The following is a 16,604-nucleotide window of genomic DNA, read 5'->3' as shown; positions in this document are numbered from 1 at the left end:
TGTCACACACAGGGTGACCAGCCATCCCGCTTGGCCTGGAATGGTCCTTATTTTCACATTGAAAGTCTAATATCTCTGGAAACCACTGAATCTCAGACAAAGTGCGCTGGTTGGTCCCCAGCAGATGGGACACTAGGCTGACAGGGGAGTAGGTGGCAAAGCAGACTGAGGTCAGAGGCACAGCATGAGGTCAGGTCAGCGGCAAAGAGGATAATTTGTACACCTGACATGCTAGACACCTGAACAGAGTGGACATGCCAAGGGGTAGTCAGGACATTAGGTTTAACAGTGTTAGAGAGAGAACACATGCATGTGACACAGGTGAGCAGCTTTACAGGCGCTATGAGGCAGTGTCACTGTGCTGAGGTGTCATTACTGCTGATTTGTTGAGTATTGTTTTAGGTATCTCAATGCCTTCACAGCTGTTGCCTATATTCTAGTATTTGAAAGTATTCTGTTGATATGGACAGGAGGCAGGGAAACACTGGATACTAGCGGGTGATTATCCGACAAAGGCCCTACCATCCATCAAGCCTGAAGACCCACAGCCCTAAGTGGAAACAGCATTTCTGTTTTCACGTCCTTTTGGCCTGCCATGCCCCCCATTCTCTACCCATATAAATCCCGAACCCCAGGCTCCAGAGGCAGACGAGTAGGTGAGGAGACAAGCAGATGAACTGTGGAAGGACATGGCAGAGGAAGACAGAAGAGGAGGGATGTCTGAATGCTGAGATGAGTTTGGCTGGGGTGGTCAGAGAGGAGTTTGGCCGCTGGATGGCCAGGCTTCAGGGGAAGATCACGTTACTACTCCATCCCCCTTTGCCTCCCCATCCATCCCACCGAGAGCCACCTCCACCACTCAATAGAACTCCCACATTCATCCTTCACGTCTGTGTGTGACTGGATTCTTCCAGGACGCTGGACAGGAGCTCAGGATACAGAAAGCTGTCACACTGGCTTCCGACCTTGTGAAAAGGCAGAGGGGCCACTGAGCTGGATAACACTCACACCATCTGCGGACAGCAGGGCTAGAAGGGCCCACTGTAACACATGCCCACTTGGGCTCCTATACCTTCCATCTATGTGCTCCCCCTCCCCTCAGAGGTTCGATCAGCCTCAGGGACCGAACAGGTGAGCCACACCCTTGTTGCCAGTCCTACGAGGGGGGACCAGGGAACTCTCCCATTTCACTGTGAATACAACAAAGTTGAAAGCCTCATACAGATGTGTAGGCTGATGTGTGTATCATTCATACTCCTCAGAGGGACCCCAGTGTCACAACTCTTCTTGTTATGATAAGAGACGGATCAATCCTCACCTTTAGGATGCTGAGAGGGACTTTCACTATTATTATCAAAGCTAAGAAAAATATTTATCCAGCACCCTCCCTAAAGAGAACCACCCACAACTGGGCCAAACTCCATCCTCCAGGGCCTGCACACCCTGTTGCCATCAACCATACCCCTGTCCACCCTCCCCCAGCCTAGTAGATATGGTGGTGAATGGGAAGGGAGGGTGTTCATAGTATGGTGTGCCTTGATGGTAAGTTTTTTTACAGAGATGAGTTGTCTCTTCTTATTACAAAGGCCGCACCTTCTGAGGTTGCTAGAGACAGAAAAAAATCAGACTGAACCAAAGTGAGCCCCAAAATACCTGTTCCTCCCCAACAAGTAAGGGTTGTGCATAAAGAGATCTCCATCCTTAACTTCCTTTCTGCCACACTCCCTCCAGGGCAGGGAGGGGAGGGCTCATGGCAAAGACACAAACCCTTGCTTGCAACTGTGCAGGGGAGAGACCTCCAGGAGTTCTATCTACTCCGAATTGAGGAGCTATCAGTAATTTCTGGCCCTTCTGTTTATGTTTCCCCAAACTGACACATATCATGATGGTCTACAGGTAGTATAGGACTCTTCGTAAGCACCAGAGAAACAGCACATGTATGCAGGTCAATTTTTATACCAAGTATAAATAAAAACATAAATATACACACATAAGTTGATTACCTTCATCTGACCACTTTCCAAATGTGTTCATTAACTAAGCCTACTGAAATACTAAAGGAGCCAAGTATACACTCAGCAATAAAAAAAGGATTTACCTTCAAAATGAATTTTCAATTTTGGCTTCGTGGCATCCCAAATTCTGAACGTGCCTTGAACCTGTCACAAGCCCTGGGCTGTGACCACTCTGATGTGCAGATTTTTACAAGCATGGGACCTAAGAAACGATCCCAGGTCAATGATGTGCATTTCATTACTGCACCCTCACTGGTTCAGCCTTCCTGAGAGGGCTCCTGCTGGCCCTGGTGGCTAAGAGGCTGCTCCTCCAGCTCTACAGTCAGCAGTGTCGCCATTGTGTCCACCTCGCTTCCTCCCCTCCTGCAAATGATCGCCAGGTACCCAGGCCCCACACTTGTCACTTGTTCTATAATTCACTCCTGTTCCTTCAGAACCCGTCAGCACATTGACAGTTCAGCAGCTAGCAAACTATTCATCCCAAGTCCACAATGCAGCACATTTTCTTCTCTCTAAAATTTTTTTTTGAAACATCTGCTTTTGTTTCCATGGTAATCATAGGGGTATTTTTTTCTTAATAGAACTTTGAACTGCTTTTACATTCTGAATGGTTACTGCTTTGCATTTAACAAACCAGAATCAGTTCAAAATGACTGCAAAAACCCTTCCTAGTCAAGCTTAAACAAGACAAGCATGTTAACAAACAAGATGGCAGAAACAAAAATGTTGACTCATTGCTGCTAACCCCATCTGTAGGTGATGAGCAGGACTGATGAAGATTTCAATAAAGTATAATTTGTTTGCATATTAAATTTTTAAAGTTGAAAGTAAATAGACAAGTTTCTGTATTTGAACCAAAATATTTGCAGTGGAAATAAAGAATAATTTAATCCTTATGCCAGATCTCAAAGGTAGTCCTTAGAGACTCACTACATACAGATACAAAAGTTCCAAAATAACACTAAGTTTCTTATCAAGAAGATAGGCAGAGCAAATGAAGCTCTAACCAAAATAGGAAAAGTTTCCAGACATAAAATTAACATATTCAGTTGTTAAACTTGTTGATTGGAAGTGATCATGACTATAAAATTAAAGAAGTTCAATCAAGGCCACTTGACATATAGAACTGGATAAAAGGCACAAAGTCTGACCTGCAGTTGTAGATCTGGGACCTATTTACTATCCATGTAAATTTGGTAATAAGACCGTGAATGGGAACTAAATCTTGGGAAACACAGAGCTGGGCAGAGGAATAAGAGCTGCTACCAAAGACATCAGTAGAAGAGTCAAGAGAAGCAGAGAAATGAGATACCAGCAAGGTCAAGGCAAGAAGACAAGTAGGAGGGGCAGGCAACTTTGAAAGACTTTTTCTCATTTCATCTCCCATGTACTGAATGCTAAGCATGGTATATAAACGTGTATCTATATCTATACCTGTATCTTTACTTATCTATCTAGGGAATATAGAAGGCATATGAATGACACCACAGCAGCTGTCTTGGAGCCCTGGAGCCCAAAGACATTTGAGATGCATACACCTAAGGAGAGGGGAAGAAGGTGGCAGGCAGATTTGAAAAAAATGTGGATTACCATTAAAAAAGGATTTGTAAGCAATTTCAGAAATATAATCTATGAGCCTCAGGAATTATTTTACCCTTACTTTTTAAGAATTGGGATTATTATACTCATAATGAGAGTCATAAATTATGAACAAGAAGGAGGTTGGTTATTATATTTGTTTAGTATTACCAGCCTTTTCAATTCCACACAAGAGGGTAACAGAAACAAAGCCGTGAGGCTACCTTGCAGTTTGAACATTTCTGGGAATTTGCATTTAACAAGAAAAGATCATCACTGTAAATATATTTTCCAATTTGTAACAGCTGAGACTCATAAATGGAGATTATATGACACATAACAAGTGACAGGTTATCAGCATGTGTTGGCAAGAGCCCTTTGGCTATTAAAAGATAATTAAAACTCATGATAATCTTCCAGCTGCTTCATTTAGTCATTTTGTTTTATATGAATGTGATAAGGCTCTGATGCATTTTAAATGGACAGCTCCCCTTTATCAGCTTCTTGGGTTAAGCCAGTGAGTCCCCTCATTTGCAAATCTCCTTCTAGCTACACAATTTACACAAAGCATCTTCCTCTGGCTCTATCGTCAATGATTCTGGTTGCCATGGAGAATTGGGGGTCATCTTTTATCTGGCATAGTTAAAGCAAGCAATTGCCCACCCGCGTTATGTGATTGGAGTGAATGCTTCCATAACCATTTTCCTAAAAAAAAAAAAAAAAAAAAGATGTGCTAGAGAGCAGTTGTTCTGTGTTCTCAATAGAGGGAGAGCAAAAAAGAACAGGTTTCAATTGGATTTCGATTCAACTTAGAAATAGTTTAACGGTTATGAAGACCAGAAACACACAAGACACCATGCAGTCATCAACACTGGAGATTAGGAAGAAACAAACAAACAAAAAGAATGGCCTTCTCAGTGTGTATTGTTTACACGCTCTCTAGCTGGAAGGCATGCGGATGGATTACAAAACATTTCAGGCTATTTCTAAATGCAGAGTAGTGGAATATTTCCGAGAACCACTCTTGCAATTATTTTCAATTAAATCTTTATGTGTAGTTTTTCTTACACAAGGACTAAATAGAGCCACACACCCTTTTATGGTCAGGCTGATTTGGAGAAGGATGACAGGGATCGGTGCAATGGAATTCTGCAATGCATGGTCAACTCTGGAGCCACAGTGACCTATCCAGGCCTTTGCTTCCAAACAGAAAACAAGGTTTCTCCTTAATTTGCTCTTCCTAGAACAGACCATGCTCTCTCACTCTGCTTGACTACAGCATGTGAGATATTTCTCCTCTAAGTGTCTTTCTGTTCTTCGAGTATTGTGCCATATTGTTGGAAAACAATATCTTTCTGTTCTATCTTTGCGGGGCTGTCTCCTTTAGAAGTCAGCAGGAACACCGCCTAATCTTGGAAGCCTTCACTAAACATTTAGTGTGGGTTTTGGAGCTCCCCTTGGATCCTGCACTGATGCCTACCCTTGTACTTCTGTCCCTTACTGTCATTACCTCTCTACCTCCCTCCCTTTCTCCCCTGCCCCCACTAGAATGGAAGCTCCTGGAGGGCGGGGCCCACATCTTGTCTTGCCCAGCATCTAACAGGTGCTGAATAAATGTTGAATGAATAAATGCAGGAATGGATGAGAAAAATTACCTTTTGAGAAACAAACTGGTAAGATTTTTATGGTCTTTGTTTTCATAGGGACTGACAGTATCTTCTTTCTGAGATTTTGGTAGAAATTAAAAATTAATAGAGAAGCATATATCAATAAGGAGGATATTGGGCAAGAATGTGCACAGGAATAAAAAGGACCTCTTCAAAATGGGACTCTCAGCAATGCCTCCACTCTTAAACTCCACACTGGCTTTGGTGTCAGTTCCCACGATCTGATGCAATCTCAACCCTGGGTAGGGGATGCTTCCTTTCTTTTGCCAGACTCCATCACATCTACATAGTTGTCATGCAAAGAGAGCGCTGAAAGTGGTTTGTGCATTCTTATTAGGTCTCAAAAGATCAAGGGCAAAGGAATCCTCTGTTTATGGTTCAGTTGGGCCTAGGAAATCGCCAAAAAGTGATAATACACTTGCTTGAGTTTAAAAATCATTACCAATATTCCAAATTTAACCTGAACTGAAAGCAAATTAAAGGCTTGATTTATATCTATTTATGCAGGCCCTTCCTAGGCAATGATGACCTTCCAGAATAATATGGTTTTGCTGTATCCCCACCCAAATTTCATCTTGAACTGTAGCTCCTATAATTCCCACGTGTCATGGAAGGGACCTGTCGGTGGAGGTAATTGAATCACGGGGTGGGTCTTCCCCCATACTGTTCTCATGGTAGTGAATAAGTCTTGCGGTAGTGAGTAAGTCTCACAAGACCTGATGGTTTTATAAATAAGAGTTCCCCTGCACAAGCTCTCTCTTGCCTGCTGCCATGTAAGACATGTCTTGCTTCCCCTTCCCCTTCCACCATGATTGTGAGGCCTCCCCAGCCATGTGGAACTGTGAGTTAATCAAACCTCTTTCCTTTATAAATTACCCAGTCTTGTGTACGTCTTTATTAGCAGCGAGAGACCGGACTAATACACAAATATCCCCGTCTCCAATCCCAGCTTCTCTAAAAGTTCATCGTAAATGCATCAGCTCTTTATCCCAGTAAATGCTACCCCAGCCTCACTAATTCTGGCTTTATTCTAAAGAACTTCCAAAGGCTTCTTAGCATTAGACGGAAAGTCAACAGTTTTTGATCTTTGGTTTTAAGAAACACAGTTACTCTGTGGACCTATAGCACTTCCCAGCTTCGCACCTTTCTATCTTTGAAACAATAGCTTTCAGTCGTAAAGTCATGGGCACACCACTCTGAAGTGTGCGGCAAGCAATGTGTTACTAACAATACTGCCGCACCCTGTTCACCAAACACTTAGAAATTAGGCAGTTCTAGGCCAGGTGCAATAGCTCACACGTGTAATCCTAGCACACTGGGAGGCCCAGGCGGGCAGATCACTTGAGGTCAGGAGTTCAAGACCAGCCTGGCCAACATGGAGAAACCTTGTCTCCACTAAAAATAGCCGGGCATGGTAATGAGTGCCTGTAATCCCAGTTACTCAGGATGCTAAGACAGGAGAATTGTTTGAACTCAGGAGGTGGAGGTTGCAGTAAGCCAAGATCGTGCCACTGCATTCTAGCCTGGGTGACAAAGTGAGATTCCATCTCAAAAAAAAAAAAAAAAAAAAAAAAAAATGACAGTTAAAATATCTCCTATAATTATCTCATAACAATCCTTTGAGGTGGGAAGTATTAGTCTAATTTCTACAAAGAACCTGAGGCAGCATGGGGTTAGATAACTGGGTCCATGGTCAAACATCTAGGCCTGGTAGAGCCTGGGTTTTAACCCAGGTCTTTCTCACCTTCCAGCCAGTGTTCTTCATGATTACATCACACTGCCTCCCACATAGTTAAAACATACAAATGATTTCAAATATACATTTGCCACAGATTCAAAACCTTATCATAGCACCTTTCACGCTTATTTGCGATGAAAGAGAATGGGGTAGATTTCCAGCTGGTGGTCTGGGAGATGTGCTCGCTGCAGCGCACAGTGGGCAGCCACTGCCAATGCTGCTTCAACAGTGGAGGCAGGTCTATCTCTGTTTCATCTTACTGCCCTCCACATTTTATGGAGAGGTCATCAAATCTGAAGCCCCAGGAAGTGTAAACATCCACTTTTGTCTGTTACTGTGAACAAAGGTTCAAAATTGTGACTTCAAAGCATGGCAGACACTTTCCTAAGACAGATCCTGGACACTGTCCAAGCTCAGGGCTCACTCAGCCCTTTGAACCCCTATGACCCAATCCATTCATTCAGATCCTTTCATGTATATGTTTTGTACATCAACTCATATCTAGATATTGGGACTTCTTTTGTCTACATTAGAAACCAAAATTTACCTTACCAAAACATTTACATAAAAGAATTCATAAGTTTGACTTTGAAACTCTCTGTAGTGTAATATCTTAATAAACAGGATTTTTTCCCTTGAAAACATAAGTGCTTCCTGAATAAATGGAGAATCAGAATGTTCAGGAAGTCTGATAACTTGAAGAAGAGTTAAGTCTTCTTCCTCTGAACTCCTAAGCCACGTCCTTCCCATCTTCATTAGAGGGCATTCCTGGTATAATTATTTAGATTCATGCCTGCCTTCTCTCCAAGTCCCTATAGGGCAATAACTATGATCTAGTCATCTCTCAATTTATAAGCTCCAAAGACTCTGGTACACAGAAGGCATGTAAGAGACATTTGTTAAAAGATTGAACAAAGGAATGAATTCATTTGTATCTATCTAGGGATCCTGATTTTTATCTAGATCAATGGTTCTCAATTGGAGGGATTTTTGCTCCCCTGAGAACACAGGGCAATGTCTGGAGGCATGTTTGGTTTTCACAACGTGTGGGGTTGGGTCTCTTCTGGTATCCAGAGGTAAAAACTATGGATTCCTCTTAGCATCCAAGAACGCACAGGACAGCCCCCACAAAAAGAATTACCTGGCCCCCAAATGTCCATAGTAGGGAGACTAAGAACCCCAATTTAGACAGAGAGTATCTACAAAAGTTCCATACACAGACAAGAGTTCTCAGAAATAAGCCAGCTCTCCTTTTAGAAAAAATGCAGTGGGCACCCACTCATATCATTTATAGAAACTATTTCACGGAAACATAAACCAAATTGGAGATCCCAGGTGGTCATTTTCATCTCACAGCTCATTTTTGTTCTCCCGGCCTAAGCCTCAACTAGATAACATCTTTGGACTTTCAGAGGTCAGCATTTATACGCTGACCTCATAGCCCAGAATAACCCAAAGAACGAGACTTTCATTCAATAACAGGGGCATTATTTTTTATTGCGGGTCATGGCTCATAATATGCAATTCAGCTAAAAGAGAAAGATACAAAACATTTGAGATGACTGGCAGGGGAAAACTCTAAAAATTCTCCAGCACAAAAGGGGATTAAAATGTCACAGGAAATTTTTTTCTTGAAAATGGAGGGACTTATGAATGCTTCTTTCTTTCCAGAACAGTTAAAACACTGTATGTGAGGGTTGCTTGGGTTCGGAAGGCAGGGCAGCCCGTTCCTTTTGTTCTGTTGCTCAACCCTAGAAGGCTTTCCCTGGCGAACTCAGGCCCACTAGCAGTGAGAAGTTAGGGGGAGGAAGATGCTTCTTCTAAGTGAGCAATCTGGATTGTATTCATCCTCCCTCTTAGAAGTGAAGAGAGACTGCCTTAAGCTGAGAAGCAAAACAGACTGAGCGGGCACAGCCAAGTCTTTCACTGGAGATAACATTTGCCTGACATTTTAACTGTCATCTATTACCTGAAGACTCATTTATCCAAGGCCGAATGAAGCCAGCTCTTGCACTGACGTGGAATTCAAAGTGATGAATGGGTCTATCAGAAAGGATGACTCTCAGTGAGACATTCTGCATCAGGTGGCATGAATCAGGTGTCAGTGGGAAGCTGGGTCCGGTCTGCCTGCCTGGGGCCTGCCTCTGCTAGAGGGTCCCTCCTGTGACTCTCCAGCCACCAGCGAGTGGGGGGACCTCGCACAGAGGTGGCAGCCCTGTGCTGCAGCTGCACTTTTCAGCCTGCCTGTTAGATATGATGGGGGCTCTAAGGGGATAATGAGTGTTTCTTTCCTGACAATCTGCAGATGATTTGAACTTTCTGGGGTTAAATTAATTTCCTATTTGGCATGTTTGCAGGAAGAGAAAACAATTATCTCCAAAATTACAAGTAATTAGCTGTTTGCTTATTGTTGTGGGATAAGATCTTACTTCCCTCCCACACCACACCCAGACCACACACACACACACACACACAACACACATCCACACCCACACCCACACCCACACACACACTATGCTCTAGTTTTTCAGTTGTTATTTACAATTCTCAGTCTGGGAGGTTAGAGTCCACTTCCCACCCAGGCCTTACCGAAATCTTCACTCTGCTCAGGTAAGCCCTGCCCCTGCCTCCTAACGAGTAAAGAAAACTACAGGAGCACAATGTCCATCCCAGTGACTTCTGCTCATTAGATGGGTGCGGTGAACGCCCAGAATTCCAGGAAAGCAAGAAAACCCGCTCCCCACTCCAAGTCCTTGCTCTACAGGCAGGTGGCAAGGCCAGCTCAAGTACCACAGGAAATAAAGACATGAGACCGAGGATCTCAAGATGAGAGTCTACATTCTGGCTCATCACTTACTAGCTGTAGAATCTTAAGCAAGTCACTCAGCTTCTCTGAACCCCAGTTTCCTCATTTTATTAGAAGGACTATCAAACCGCCTGTAAAGTAGCATTTCTCAACAGTAGCACTATTTTGGGCCACATCATTCTTTGGTATGGGCAGGCATCCTGTACATTACAGGAAGTGAAGCAGCATCACTGGCCTCTGCCCACTAGATGCCAGCAGCACCCACTCCCTAGTTGTGATCATCGAAAGTATCTCCAGATATTACCAAATGTTCCCTGGAGGGCAAAAGTGCACCTGCTTGCAAGCCTCTGCTGTGAAGGAGCCCCCCTCTCCTTTAAATGTTTAATAAAACATCACCCAGAAACTTTCATTCTACCCCCAAGGATTCAGGAGCAGCAAAGCAAACAGCTATAAGTGAAATGAGAGAACTTTTGGTGGAAAACCAGGTTTGGGGTAAAACGGAGTACCAACTGGCCTTACTGAGAGACTCTGGATTTTGTTTTAATCTTGGGAAGGGAGAAGGAGCATGTTCTTCTTTCCTGTTTCACAGGGTTGTGGGGGCTTAAATGAGCTAACGTATTTGAAACTGCACAGAATGATGCCTGCAACTATTCACACAGTCACAATCAAAGAATTAGTGCAATGCGGCTGGTATACATGGAATGTCACCCGGGCACTCTCTTCATGTTGGGGACAAAAGAACAACGCGTGATGATTCTAGTTGGAGCATTCAGTCAAATGAATCAGTTACGTGCCAGCCACATGCCAGAAACAATGACAGGAACCCAGCATCACCGAATGTGTCAAACATACATATTTTTATATCTGCAAATTCTTTGACACTCCTCCCATCGAATAATGGGTCTGCTCTTCTTGAATCTGAGCAGAACTTTATGGCTATGTTGACTCATAGAATACAGAAAAAGTGACAAGAGGCAACTTCCAAGGCTAGATCATAAAAAGTCACACACTTTGCCTGGCTCACTCTTGGGATGCAGTCTCCATGTGGGGAAGAAGGAAGCCTGGGCAACCACATGAACAAATGTAGATGCACCAGCTGCCAGTCTCACTGAGGTCCTGACCGAGAGGCAGCATCCACTGCCGGTCACGCAAGTGCCAGAGGCTTCGGATGTTCCCGGAACCCAGTCACTGAGCCAGGCATAGCCTGCAGGTCTTGCCAGCCCATGTCACAGCCATCAAAGAACAGAGACAAGCCATCTCCACTGTGTCTTTTCCAAACTCCTGACCCACAGAATCCATGAGCATAATAACATGGTTGTTGAATACCACTAAGTTTGGGGCAGTTTGTTACATAGCAACAGTCATGGAACACGCTTCCATGGAGTTCAACCACTAAGTGTCCAAACAATGTGCTCCCTGGGGCATTTGGGTCCTGTTGGTTTAGCTTAGCTGGTAGTAATGTCAGAAACAGCCAGGGAATGAGTCTGCCATTGGCATGGAGAGGCGATCAGGGTCACGTATTTCATCAGCAGAGTCTAGAGGTCTTTCTTGACACACAGAAGGGTTGCAGAGGTTGTGCCCTCTTCCATGCCACCATGAACAGAAAGGCTTGATAGCAGGAAAGAGAGAATTGCATTTACATATAAATATGGGACAAGAACACTAAGTGGGAGCCTTCAAAGAAGAAGGCTCCTTTGAGAAGCTGGAAACTTCCAGAGCTGGTTACTTGGTCAGGAGCAGCCTGTTCTAGAGAACAACCTGGCATTGACTCAGAGGCTGGGCAGTGACCTCTAGTTCTTGCATGTTGGGAGAGGTCACAGGAATGGCTGTGACCATGACCTGCCAAGTAGAGAGTCTCTGCTGACTCAACATAACCTCTGCCCATCTTGACTCCTAGAGACAACCTGTCCTGATGAAGAAAAATAGAAGCGGTCTGGATTTGAGGGAAATGGTGAAACACTGCTTTCCAAACGGGAGTTAAGAGACTAGAGTGTGCTGAGAGAACAGTAGAATGTGTGCAGGGGCGCTAATGAGCACAGAGATCATTCAGGATCATTCGTGCATTTTCAGAGTGAGCCAGTTCTCCAAGCTGGCTTCTTCCTCCTTGAAGCACACAAACTGTTTCCTGAAGCTTCCTTACTCATCTCATTTAATTTGGATTTAACCTGCAGCTAGATTCAGAATCTGAACTACAATTCAGGTAGAGAAGTTAAACTCTATATTAATAGCTCTTATAAAATACTCTAATATATGAGTATTTTTTATTCAGTATCAGTAGGGCAGCTGCCTGAGGCAAATACGTGCAATTTCCTACTTCATTAAATATTTAAACCTCTTTACTTCTGGAAGAGTTCACATTTGAAAATCTCCTTCTCGATAAGGTGCTGACTGACCACTTAGGAATTTGGTATAAACAATATGAACAGGTGTCCTATAGGGACATTTGTTTATTGAGTTTCTTTACAAATTAATCTTGGGGTTCACAGCTACTTCAGACAACATGTACCAATTTAACTAGTGTTTTGGTTTATTTACATTTCTAAAATCAGGCACTCAATTATGGTGTATTTGGGCAAATTTTACTCTAAGAATTATAAAATATGAAATAGTTCAAGCTAACTATAATGTTAGCAGTTTAAAATTCAAATCCCCTTACCATCATATTAAATTCATTCAATGTTAGTAGTTGATTATATTTATTCCTTTTCAATACATTTTTAGTCATGCCAAAGGCAGGAAGAAAATGTATGCAGTTCCAGTGAAATTTCTGTTGTAAGGTGACCCAGACTTTGCTGAGTAAGAGTTACTGATGACACAAATCACTGAAGAGGTGTCTTGAAGTAGAATAAAAATCTCAAGCAGAAGGTACAGTAATAAATTCAAATTAACGGGTTCTTATCATGGGGAGTGGGGAAAGAACATGAAGAGATATGTTAGGAATTGTAAACATAAAAATTTTATAAGGCATATAAACATTTTCCATCCTGAAAAGTTATGGAGCTATCTCTTGTATTTATAATTTCGTTATCACCATAGTTAAGATCCTGATCCCTCATGGTATTTTTCTGAGTACTTACTGCAACTGCAGCAGCAGCAGAAGCAACAACCACTCCAAGGAGAAGCCTGGAGCTGTGGAAGAACACAGACAGCAACAGACAGCCTTGGGGTCACTTCCTGGCTCTGCTAGTTATTTGGGTTTAACTGGAACAAGTGACTTTAACTTCTCTGGGTTTCCATTTCTTAATCTTTAAAATGGCAACATCAATGGTACTTCCTCTTCTGAGGATTATATGACATAATTATTGATCATGTTTAGGGAGGGCCTGCACAAAATACATGCTCAACCACGATGACTACCTCTCTACATTCAGTCTGGCCACTTCAAACCCATGTTTATTTATTCATCTTTCTAGGCTGCTCTTTGTATCCTATTACTGGTCTACTTAAAAGCCTTCAGGAGCTTCCTATTACCTATCAAATAAATTTCAAATTCACTGCAGTCTGGCCTCAAACTTTTTTTCCAACCTTATCATCTGTATTTCCTATAACCGCCACATGTCACTGAATGTGGACTATATTCTTAATTGCTCAAGTCATACTCTTCAACTCATTCTGTTGCCCTGCTTAGGACAACTCTCTGTGATTTTTGCCTGGTGGAAACACAGCTTCTTCCCACGGCTCAGGCCCAGTGGTCTTCCCTCTTTACTTTACCACTCTGTTGCCTACACATACTTCTGAGTGCCCGTTTTGATAGCCTGTTAGTCACTAAGCCATATGTTCCCTTGATTTGTCAACATTTATGACAGTTCATATGTCTTATCACACTTACTTATAATCTCCTTGAAGGCAGTGATCATGTTTTATATAATTTTTGCATCATACGCAATCCCAGAAAAGATCTTGCACACAATTGGCTTTGAACAAATATTTGTTGAGATACTGACTAGGCTAGGTTCTCCAATAGAAGACCTGATGCAGAAAAAGCGGTCTCTGTTTCTGAAATGTAGTCTCTCTTAAATATTTGTGATAAGTTACTGCTACGTTGCTAAAGTTGAGTTCATGAGAAATTGACCACTATCTTATCGTAATCCTTCCAGGTGGAACACAAACTTGAGTGCAGCAGTGTCAGCAGACAGCTAACGTCTCTGTAGAGGGTGGGTCCTGGTTTTTCAAGGACAGTACACTTTCACAGAAGGGAGAGGGTTCCATGTTCCCAGACTGGAACACACCTACTCAAATTCGAAGGAAGACACATAAAAGGGCAAAAACTGATGAAGTCATAACCTCATGATTACCCAGACAGCTAACAAGAAATCCTCGCTCAACCCACCAGTAATGACAGGCATGGACACTCTCTGACAAAGGGATAGAAGCTGAAGCAATGGAACAATAAACCCTAAACCAACAACAACAACAACAACCCAACAGCTATCGTGAGAACTGAAACCCTTCCACTGTGCCTCCACTCTCCCTACACAGACATCCATCCCCACACCGGACATTCCTCGGAGCCTGTTTAAGGTTCACCCATCAAACTCTGCTGTGATTGTATTTGAATGCGTTGTTATATCCCAAGGACCTAAGAGCACCTGACACAGAGTAGCTATTTTACGAACAATCTTGTGAGTGAGCGATTGAGGGAATGAATGACTAGGTTCCCCTGTACAGAAATAGAAACACAATAAATGCACTTCATTTTCTGTAAGCCAGTGGGGTTACAACAAATTCAAGATCCAATGTTTTGAGTTTGGCAAAACGTAGTTGGATCAGAAGACTTAAAAGGCTGTCTTTGACAAGAAGCCGAGGAGATTTTGGCCATGGAAGATACATTGTCTCTGCTACTGGGCCTTCTCTTTCCTTCTCAGCTGTGGAGCAGGCTGCGAACTAGAGGGTGGGGTGAAGGGTGCTGTCCCAGGCTTCTTCTGGGCTTATCTCACCACATCTTGTGAGAGGAGTTGGGACCACATATTATTAGTTCCCTGTTAGCTGATTTGAACCTAGGTCCAGCTAATGCCAAAGCCATGCTTTAGAGCAACGAACATGGCCTCTACGACTACAAGTTTCAGAAAATGTACAGCTTCTCAGAGCCCAACAAAAGAAACGTCTGAAAGATTCTTTCTCTAATAAATCAAGGATCTGAAGTCTTAATAACTCCACGTCAAACTATTAGCATCAATCACAAAACACGGTAATTTATTTAAGTAGTTGTTCACTGAGCAGAGCCAGCTATAAATGAGAAATGTGTTCTGCTAACCCAAAGGCTGCTGGGAAGTTTGGAGGCATGAGACGTTAGTCTTACCCTCTTGCGTAAGAAAGAAGTCAACGTAGAGTCTAAGTTTTTGTTGCAGCCAAAAATTTTGACAAGCCATTCCATGAGCTGGGTACTCCTCTGCCACATAAGTGCCTTCTCTCCTCATTCACATTCCCCTCGAGCTCCACTCAGGAGATAAAAAAAAACGTCAGGATACCCAGACTTTCCAAATCATGACCAAATGGGTAGGGTGTTTACCAATTTTTGAAGACTGTCACATAAGTATCAGGTTAGTAACTACCCTTTTCCCTAAAAACTACTATAATCAGCGTACTCAAATACATAAAGCAAACAAAATAATGCTGATATCAAAACTATCAAACAAAACTCAAACACATTAAGGAATATGTTTATAAAGTGTGTGTTTCCGGCAACTTTCACCCTACTTTTCTAAGACTTTCCAGCTTATGCTGTGCTAGGTAGGATGTCAGGGGAGCACCTGGCATCCCTCATCAGGCAATGTGGGATGTGTAACATCAGGGTCCTTAAGTCTCTTCAGAGTCTGACAGCCCACTGAGACCACAATAAGTACTTGGAAGCCTCCAGCTAGCCACCCACACCAGGCTCTTCTGCCTAGGAATAGCCGGCCACACAAAATCATGGCCTTAGGCAGAAAGCCCAATTGACATTTGGAAATTCATCACTTTGAAAGCTGTGACTTACGACACTTGGACTTGTCAGAGTCCCTCAGTCTATGACACAGTATCTTTCACTTTAAAAGGTTTTATGCTCCTCCTGCTGATGGGAAATTATTAAAGGTGAAACAAAATTTATTAGCTGAGTAAAAATACAAAATATAATTCTTGACACCTCAGAATGAAGGTGAAAAATGAGAAGAAAGAAAAATGAGAGGGAAAACTAGAGTTTAAAATGACCCTAATTAATTATATACATTCGCTCACAGTGCATCAAATACATAAAAAGAAGATTTAAAGTGAAGCTGAGAATTAGTCAAGTAGATGTTGCCTGTTTGTGAACCGAATAAAAACAAAACAAGGCTGGACACAGTGGCTCACGCCTGTAATCCCAGCACTTTGGGAGGCCGAGGTGGGTGGATCATCTGAGGTCAGGAGTTTGAGATCAGCCTGCCCAACCTGGTGAAAACCCATCTCTACTAAAAATACAAAAATTAGCTGGGTATGGTGGCAGGTGCCTGTAATCCCAGCTACTTGGGAGGCTGAGGCAGGAGAATTGCTTGAACCTGGGAGGCAGAGGTTGCGGTGACCTGAGATCACGCCATTGCACTCTAGCCTGGGCAACAGAGCGAGACTCAGTGTCAAACAAAACAAAACAAAAAACCACAGAGTGGCACATTATTCCCATATCCTTGAGGAGTGATATGAATTATTATTCAAGGAAGGGAAGCAAATATGGTTATATTTTGATGCAACTGAGGACAGCAAAGAGCTGGGTCTGGCTTTATATGGCACCTGTATGCAGGCAAGCTTAGTGACCCCTAACAGATGCCAGTGTCCCTCAGGCCCTCCAG

The 16,604-nt window shown here is 42.9% G+C and overlaps 1 protein-coding gene across 7 annotated transcripts in view; it reads right to left on the bottom strand.

Annotated features, from left to right (window-relative positions):
* LOC105486007 (StAR related lipid transfer domain containing 13) overlaps positions 1 to 16,604 on the bottom strand; it is a 553,767-nt gene that overhangs the window by 161,149 nt on the left and 376,014 nt on the right. Inside the window, exon 1 of one of the 7 annotated variants that reach the window (XM_071081475.1) lies at positions 12,882 to 12,904. The exons of the other annotated variants lie outside the window; for them this stretch is intronic. The gene's annotated coding sequence lies outside the window, so the exon portion shown is untranslated. Of the gene's footprint in view, positions 1 to 12,881; positions 12,905 to 16,604 lie in introns of those variants that run through there. 7 annotated transcript variants of the gene reach the window in all.

This window comes from Macaca nemestrina, chromosome 16, assembly GCF_043159975.1.
Source record: "Macaca nemestrina isolate mMacNem1 chromosome 16, mMacNem.hap1, whole genome shotgun sequence".
NCBI lineage: Eukaryota > Metazoa > Chordata > Mammalia > Primates > Cercopithecidae > Macaca > Macaca nemestrina.
The sequence above is the reverse complement of the archived record's forward strand: the minus strand, read 5'-3'. Positions and strand labels throughout refer to the sequence as shown.